This window comes from Drosophila nasuta, unplaced genomic scaffold (assembly GCF_023558535.2).
Source record: "Drosophila nasuta strain 15112-1781.00 unplaced genomic scaffold, ASM2355853v1 ctg410_pilon, whole genome shotgun sequence".
NCBI lineage: Eukaryota > Metazoa > Arthropoda > Insecta > Diptera > Drosophilidae > Drosophila > Drosophila nasuta.
In genome coordinates, this window is record NW_026869561.1 from 1 (window position 1) to 9,173 (window position 9,173).

Consider the following 9,173-nt stretch of genomic DNA (forward strand, 5'->3'; position numbering starts at 1 on the left):
AAAATATATACGTAATATCTTATGTAGAATACGCTGAATACATAAGAGTATGAATTGAAATGTGTTACGAAATTGTCACAAACACGTTAGTTTGTGTCTTCATGTAAGACAGGCGCCTTACAATGCAACATATGTTGCAACATCTGATATAGTTTGAATAAATTATAAGATAAGATTAGGATGAACATGAGTGAGATTGATTTGCTGCATATGAATAATACAAAAGACTCATAAATATTTTGAATGTCAGTTCATGCGGTGAATGTTTTTGGCAGAATGATTGATATTACATGGAAACAAAAATATCTAAAAAAAAGATTTGCAAAACTAACTGACGCATCAAATCATATTATTTCCGCATGAAATTCTAAAATGTTGAACTGCCATATTTTGACGTTTATTCCATATATTAGAAATGATTGTTTTTTCCCTAAGTCAGTTGAGTATTTATACATTTATGTTGTATTCAGTACAACAAAAAATGTGCAATAAAAAGCCATTCGAGTGCGAATGACCGCAAATGAATATAAGCGCAATGTGAGTGGCAACGAAATGTCGCAACAATTGTTGTGATGATGGAAAATATGACATATACATACACAAGTACACGATATGGGAATAGTCACGCAATAACACTGAAACAGAAAGTCAGAAAACGTGACTGTCCCGCTACACGAGCATGTTTATGCACACATTGCGTATACATAATGTTGGCTTAATGGCAAGGCGCATTGCGTTTCAAACTAAGCTCAACATTTGTTTGCTTCACATGATATTTCCGACTACCGCCTACCTTTCCGACCCAGTTTCCACAAGTCCTTGTCAGTGTATTCAGCATGTATGTTTTCATTGTCACCTCATATAGTAATTCTACAGAATTCTTTAGACCAGTTCACTTTTTTGCAAAAAAAAATACGAAAAGGGTTTATTAAGCTTATCGAGGTCAAAATATATATAACTTATGTATGAAATATCAAATTCATATTTTTTTGAAAACTGAACCAACGCAATATCTATTTTAAGATAGAGCTCAAGCTTTATAGAATAACTTAGCTTTCATTCAAGACTTGAGCAGGTCTCTTTCAGTCAGCACTTGATGTACATACATAGGTATTCATACGATACTTGTGATTTAATTGCTTATAACGCTTTCATTATTATAACTGCAGCTGCTGTGGATTATTCTTTTGGTTCCATTGTTCGACATTTCATTGTGGCCAATGCAAACACCGTACACAAACACAACGCGCTGATGAATTGACAGATAATTAAATACACCCAAAATGCCAACTGAAGACAGAAGACAAAACGTGCCGCATGTGGGTGGCAATGGTTTTAAGGTTGAATGTGGCTGGCGACTACGCTGGCAGCCAGACAGTTCAACTGGCACACAAATAGAGAGAGAGAGAGAGAGAGTCGAGCTCCTCAGCTGAAGAACAGCAAACGGAAGCAGACTAAGAGATTGGGTAAATGAAACGTCGGAAGAGGGAAGGTAAAGCGGACAAATTGGGACTTGTGTACATAGTGAAGATTTGCATATTGATTCATATGGCAATTGCTTGCAAATGAATTGCTTTCAATACAAATTGCGACAGCTGCAAAATGTTGATTGATTTCAAGGATTCAAGTTAGAAGTTCTGTGAGCTCATCAGACTTAATCACTTCCACTTCGTTGATACAAATCCTCCATTCAAATGAAAATCTATTCAAATATATAAAATGTTTACCATGTGGCTGAATGCACACTTATGTTGCCATAAGCAATAAATATTTATTTATTATATTACTAATGTATGCTTTGTTTAGGTTTTTAATTTATGAGTTTGTTTTATCTCAAGGCAAAAGAAATCACCCATAAATAAAATGCATATAAATAAATAGCTACTCTTAATTTTGCTATTTTTTTTGTGTTTTTTAATTCCAGCTGTGTGAACAATAAATTTAATCGAAATATTTGCCGCTTCCCTAGTGTATGACTAATTGCGGTGTAAATACGCACATAATGTAGATAGTTTAATTGTAAAGTACAAAATACTCACTTGGTCCGTTATTTATAGCTTAGAAAATAAATTTATATAATTAATGTGGATGTTTTTTTCTTTATCCGTAGTCGGTGAACTATTTTCGCAATAGCGTTGTTTGTTATTTTGTTGATGTTGATTTCGCGCTATTTTGTTTATTAGCTTTCACTTTAAGCGTAATACGCACACGCACTCACTGTTTAACACTCAACATTTAATCATAATAGACTGCAATGAAAAATATACATTTGAATTATATTATTTCACTCACACACGGAATAATTAGTAGCCCAAGCTGCGGCTTTGCAAGTTTTGCAGCCCTTGGTGAATGAGTTATTTTAGCATTTAATTAAAAAATTGCTTATACGCCATGTGTGCTGTGTACCGTGTGCCGCAAAGTAGGTTAAATCCGTATGCGCATAATTGTAGGCTAAAATCCTTAAATTGTGCGACGCGTCGTGACCGTTGCAAGCCGTTGGACACCAATTACGAATTCAGAATGCCAAATGCGAGGGAGACGAAAAAAAAAACATGAAATATACTAGCAACAAAAAAGGTAACCATAAGGCACAACGCAAACATAAAACTCTCGAACAAAGCACGCAAAGTTATTATTTCTGTGTGTGTATGTGTGTGTGTGTGTGTAGAGTTGGTTGTGTATGTATGTGTATTGCTGTATGCAAATAGTTAATTTCACTAAAACAAAGACGACAAAAGCACAGAAAAGCTTGAATAAAATTATATTCACATTTGTCCTCAACCGGACAAATTATGAGTGTGTTCGTAAACTTTTTGATATGATACTCAGTTAAAAGCAAGCAAAAGTTGAGAATTTATAATTTAGATAGTAAAAGAAATTTAATTTTCACATTAATTTCGTTTACTAGCACTTAATATTTAAATTTAACCATTATTATTTCATTCCACCACAAGTTGTTTATGCTCGCTCTTTCTCATTCTTCTTCAAATGAAACACACAAATACAAAACAATGTGATTGTGTTCATTGTTATTTTTGTTGTTGTTTGTTATTGCTATACGCACAGCACACACGCACTTAAAACACTCAGCCATGCACAGTTCATTGGTTCACTTCGATTTTTGCTATTTTTACGCGTCTTTGACACACGGCAAACATTTCTTACAAATGCCGGATGGTTGTCTATTTGTTATTGCTAGTTGTTATCGTTGTTGTTGTAGTTGTTGTTGCTACGCCTACGATTTACACGCCTGTTGTTGTGTCGGACCTTTCGTTAGCACTTCGTTGCGTTTCGTTGCGCAGAGTTCAAATGCCGCAAAATAACTGAAGTCTCGTACACAGCGGCCAGCAGCGAAATACTTGTGTCAAACGCTAGCAGAGGCAGAGGCAGCGAGAGAGACCGAGACTGAAGCAGCGCTGCCAGCAATCAGCGTTTGACGTTAGTGGAGTCTGCGCAGTTCAATCAAAACAAATTTAACACTTAGATGGTGCACGGTCTTTCAACTTCGACATTTACTGAAAGTAGACAAATAAAAAAATTAAAAAAATTTAATTTACAAATTTTGTCAGATGTGGGGTTCGAACCCACGCTCTCTCTCGAGAACCAGAGCTTAAATCTGGCGCCTTAGACCGCTCGGCCAATCTGACTTGTTGAGTTCCCCTGAGCTCAACAATCCTGATAAACTAAAATAGTATGAAATTTGAAAGTGCGTAATATTCAAATTGTTTTTTTTTTTGTAATTTATTTAAATTTATTACCAAAATTAATTGTAAAATTAAAAAAATTCAGTATTTTCACTGTACTCCAATAAAAAGTTGCCAATAATTATTCATTATATTCTAATAAATTTAATTTTGTCCTCATATATACATAAATATATAAATATAAATATATTTTCTTGTTCTCATATTAAATTAAATTACATTTTCAGATTTGCTTTATATTGTACAAATAGTTGCTACTAATCTTTCTCCCCAATTGAATAATAATGTGTTCTGAATCGCATGCAATGGAATGGTTATTCTACTGTTCAAAAATTTATGTACATCAATAAATAACCATCACATTATTTACTATTTATTATTTACAGCTTTATTAGCTTAAGCCCTACAATGAGAACCAAAGGCAATTGAGTCTTTCCGTTTCAACTACTTCTTTGTGTGTGACACGTGGCGTGCCTCATATAAATGCTATGCCATATTGAGCCAACAAAGCTCAAGCTCGAACTATCTCCGACAATTTGTTAACATATTTCACATCACATCAGTGAAATTCTACATTCCACATTATACATTTGCACATTTAGTTGAATATATTTTTTTGCACTCATGTTGTGCTCTCGACCGCTTGACACGCTGACAAACACGTGTCGCCTCCTGCGGTTGCCTTTCACCACATGCGGCAACAGAAGTGCGACTGAGTGGGAGCGACACTCGGAGTGACATATGTCAGCGTTGATATGGCTGCAGAAGAGTGCTAAAAATGTCAAGTAGAAGACATCAACAACAACACAAACACAAATTCCAGCACAGACTGAAGCAGAAGCAGAAGTGGCAACACCTTTTGCTGTCATCATCATTAACAAGAAACCTGGCTAAATGTGATTTGGCTGATAGTTGGCTGTCGTTTTGCCATTTTGCGGTTCAATCGCTTCCGCCAGATGAAAAAGAAACAAATGGGGGCGCCTCAAGCGCAGCTGCTGTTGCTTCTCCTCCTTCTAGTAGTATTTCAACTTTTGTTGCGGGTGCTGCATACCAAGTGTCTGGAGTTGCTGCGTAATGATGATGTCGCCGTTTGTACCACAAAAGAGGGAGACAGCACATGCGACACATTCATATTGCATACCCCAAGCATGAATACAGAGCAGTAGAACAGAGGAGTAGACAAAAGATAGAGAACAGAGGAGAGAAGTCAAGTTGGACCGACACTTGCGCACATTGCTCAGTGTCAGCCTCGGGATGGAGCTGCAGAAGTTGAAAGAATGGAACATTTGTTTCTTCTGCCACTGTCATAGCTTCAGTTTGTCATTCTGTCATTGTGTCCTTGTGTCAGTGAGTGCCATTTTATGTGGGACATGCTTTGAAATCTAGCAAATGCCTTAGCAATACTTGATTTAAGGCTCAGCATTGTAAAGGAAATTGTTGCAGCCACACAAATGCACACATCAATTAGCCATTAGCTGCTGTTGTCATTGTCGTAGTCGTTGATGTTGAACAAATTCCCGAAACAAGTTTACATTAGAGTAAATAGCCCGCAGAAGTTGATGATAAACATTTACATGAATGACATTTTGACTCGCTTTGTTGCTGCTGGCAACGCAAATTGGCAAACAAACAAAACGAGAGACCAAAGAAAATGAGAAAGAGAATGAGGGAAAGAGAGAGCGAATGTGAATAGGGTCAACAGGGCGTATAATCAATTTGTTGATGCAAACACAAATTCACATCTGCAAAGTGACATTGAAATATTTGTTGAGTCGTATCAAAGTAAATTAAGCAAATAATCTCCCTAAGTGAATACTGTGCTCTACTCTGTGTACTCAATTGCATTCCAAAAATAACATTCCCCCATCTTCCACCTATATGTTCGACAAGAAATATAAACAATTGAATTTTGTATAAACATTTGATTTTAATTTCGCCTGAATCGCATTCAGTTTTATTCACATGGAACATGGAATCAGAGATAAACAAAAATGCACATGATTTTATTATATAAACTATTTTAGTATTTTTACTTTCCCATCTCGCTTACTGCGCAGTTTGTCTATTCTTTGTTTTGTGCCAGTTCGATATAACTAAATGGAAATGCAATAAAATATCAAGTCTCCGATTTTAAGAGGAAACCACAATTTAATTAAAAAACCATCTGCAGCAAGTTCGAGAAGCCATTACAAGTGAATGTGATTCTAAAATGCTCTGACAACCGCAAAAGCATTGCATTGGTTTTCAACTTCCAAGCCTTTCGCCCTCTGCAACCTCGCAGGTGTTGCTGTCTGAATAGACTGAAAGTCCATTGGCCCAACGGAGCGTTTATCATTTTAACAGCCGGCAATTTAGGGATTGATTGCAAGCGATTTAAACTGCAAAACAATTTGCTGGCCACCTTCCTCATTCTCTCACGAAAAACAGTAGCCAAACATGTTATTTCCATTGCCTCACTTCAGTCAGTCATTCAACAGTCAGCACTTGCGCCACCCCAAGAGAGCCTCCGCAGAAGCAACAGCAACAGCAGAGGAAACGAAAAACCAGATTTGGAAATTGATGTGAATTTGAAACGAAAAATACAATTCTCTCTCAGTAGCTGACGAAAAATGAAAAACGTGCAAGGCAGAAGGCAGAAGGCTGAAGGCCGAAGGAAAAGAATCCCTCGACCTATCCCACTCGAAAGGTGACTGGCAGGTAAGCATCAGTGACTAGGAAATAATGGAATGGGTAGAGAGAAATGTGAAGGCTGTGAAAAGGATTTTCATGCTGAAGTCGTCGCCTGAGTTTTCATTTTCTTGAATCATTCTTAGAGTCGTCGGTTCAGCATCAATTGAAATTTCATGTTTTCTGCGTAAAAATTTTAAGAAAGGGAGAAAGTCACGGGAGAAAAGAAGAGAAATAGAGGTAAAGAAGATGAGCGAGAAATTGACATCGTCGTTCAGTGTCAGATTGAATATGAAAATCTTTCGCTTTCGCTTATACTTCTCATTCACATAACAGATTGTATTGCAATAATGCTCATTGTGGGGAAGTCTCTGACAATTGGATTGAGAGGAGCTCACAATAAACGGATTTGCCGGATTATTGGTGAAGAGGCACAACAGATTCGCATATTATTGTTCAATACACAGCTTGTTGGTTGCTTAAAGTTCGAGGATTAATCATAATTATTAAGCTTTACTTTAACTTTCGTAATTTTAGAAAGCAAACACATTACCATTTTTTATTGCAATAATAAAAGTAAATTTAGAGCTGTCTAAGAACGAGAATTATAACGCCGAGACGAGGCCGTTGAATTTGGTTTTATAACATTGTTCGCCAGACCCATTGTCATCAGATTTCATTCCCCTCGGAGATTGTAAACATCCTCAGTAACAGGCTTGTTGCTTGTCCCTCGGGTCAAAGACCCAAGTTAGTCTGGCACATTCACGAGTTTGTTACTTTGTGTTTTTTTGCTTTTTTAAAGAGTGGCTCAACACTCAGATTAGCTGTTAAATATTAAAGGACTACGAAAAAGAAACAACAGGAACAATATAAATTTGAAACTATTCAGATAAAATTAAGTTTTGAAATTTGGAGAGAGATTAAACAAAAATTCAACAGTTGATGTTAACCAAATGTATTCGGTTAGAGCTTGCTATATCTCAAGGGAATATCTCTTAAAAAACTCATGCATATAATTTGTCTTTTTCCCAATGGCTTTTGTCATATTTATTATAATGTTTCCAAGTTTCTGTTTTGCTCATTCAGAATATTTTTTTTGTTTGAACTCAATTCAAGTTTTTGCTTATAAATTTGCATTTCATCTAAAGAAATTCAGTAACAATAACAACCGCAATAGCAACAGCCGGACGGGGACTGTTTGTGGTCTCTTCTGTTTCTACTATACTCGTATATCCTTTGCCAAACAAAATTTGAATTTCGACGTGCTTCAGCCAGGAAAATTTATGACTTTCGTTTACACACACTCACACGACAAAATACGGCTTATGTTGTCCTTGGGCGCACGTGGCGTATACGCAACGTTGAGGTGAATTAAAGTTTCGGCTTGATAAACGCATTTGAATTCCTCAGCTCGCCTTAAACTTAGGGAACAACATTAACATTCGTGGGCTGCTCAGCTTAGTCTCTGTTTCTGTCTCTCTCCACGATTCTCTATCTCTTTTAGCCTCTGTCTCTGTCTCAGTCTCAGTCTCAGTCCGATGCCAACTGCTCACCTGGCTGCACTTTAATTTGCATATTTAATGCCGCCTTGCAGCGATCCCTTCTTCCCGACTAGACTTTGAGCTGCCGCCTCAACGGAATCCCTACAAGGCTCAATCCAAGACGAGTATCATGTCGACTCCGCTTGTCACAATGTATGTGCGCGTGTGTTTGTGTATGTGTTTTCAAGGGATTTTCACATGCAAAGCACACAGCACTTAATCCAACGGGTCTGTGGCCTGATATGGCTCCGCTGCTAGTTCAGGCGAAGGCATAAGACATATCCAAACTATTATTATTGTCGCCTGCTGAATTATTCAGCTTGCCGTAAAATTCTGGGCTGCGCTATTTTCGCTTTCTGAATGATATTTTAAATATTAAAATGGTTCGACGTTAATGGAGACAGCGAGAATAGAGTACAGAGGACAGGGAACTCCTCTACAACTATTACAAGTAGCGTGCACCAGCTGTGGAGCCCATTTGGAAAGGCGCCAAGAGCCATCGCATTTCTTGATTCCAGTCCAACTATTTCCGCTACAATTACGTTCCCATTGTTCCCATTGCTCCTCACCGGCTGTTGCGGCAATCTCGGGCCACAATAAAAGTCTGGGCCAGACTGTCATTCAATTGGAGCATCAGATCCTTGGTGCACACTTTCTCACAATGATTTTGGGTGCGGCTTATTGGCTGCTAAGAGGACAATTGTTGCCCCACAACTGGTTGTGCCACAGATGAGTCTAGAGAGGGAGAAGGGAAGGGAAGGGGAACAATTTAAACGCTTCATTTGTATGCCAAGGAGAAGTATTCTAATTTTACAGCCTGCTGCTTTGATCATCATTGTTGTTCCTGTTGCTGTCTGTGGTTGTTGTTGCCGTTTTCGCATCTTTTCTTGCCCCTGGCACTTGCGCTCACTTGACGCAATTTGGGAACAAGTCGTGCGGTGAAGAGATTTAAATCAATTCCCAAATAGAATACTCACTATAACAAGGACTTTCCTAAACTGTTGATTGAGACAGTTCATTATTATGGTTCCTTTGCATATTCTGTGGATTATTCAACTTATTTGTGAACAAGATGTTCAATTATATTGTTAAAAGTGTCAAGATAAGCCCTTGAGTCATAAGAGATAAACTTAATTATTTAAACGTATTCAAACTTTTAGAATATTTTAATCAAGTTCATTCAATGCTTAAGTTAATGTGCAATAATTTATTCATTATTTAAGTTCACATCAAGATTCCGCTGCACGTTATTTAATATTTT

The 9,173-nt window shown here is 37.3% G+C and overlaps 1 non-coding gene across 1 annotated transcript; it reads right to left on the bottom strand.

Annotated features, from left to right (window-relative positions):
• Positions 1-3,563: 3,563 nt before the first annotated feature.
• Positions 3,564-3,647, bottom strand: Trnal-uaa (transfer RNA leucine (anticodon UAA)). Its single transcript has one exon. It is a non-coding gene; the product is annotated as a tRNA-Leu (tRNA).
• Positions 3,648-9,173: the final 5,526 nt, after the last annotated feature.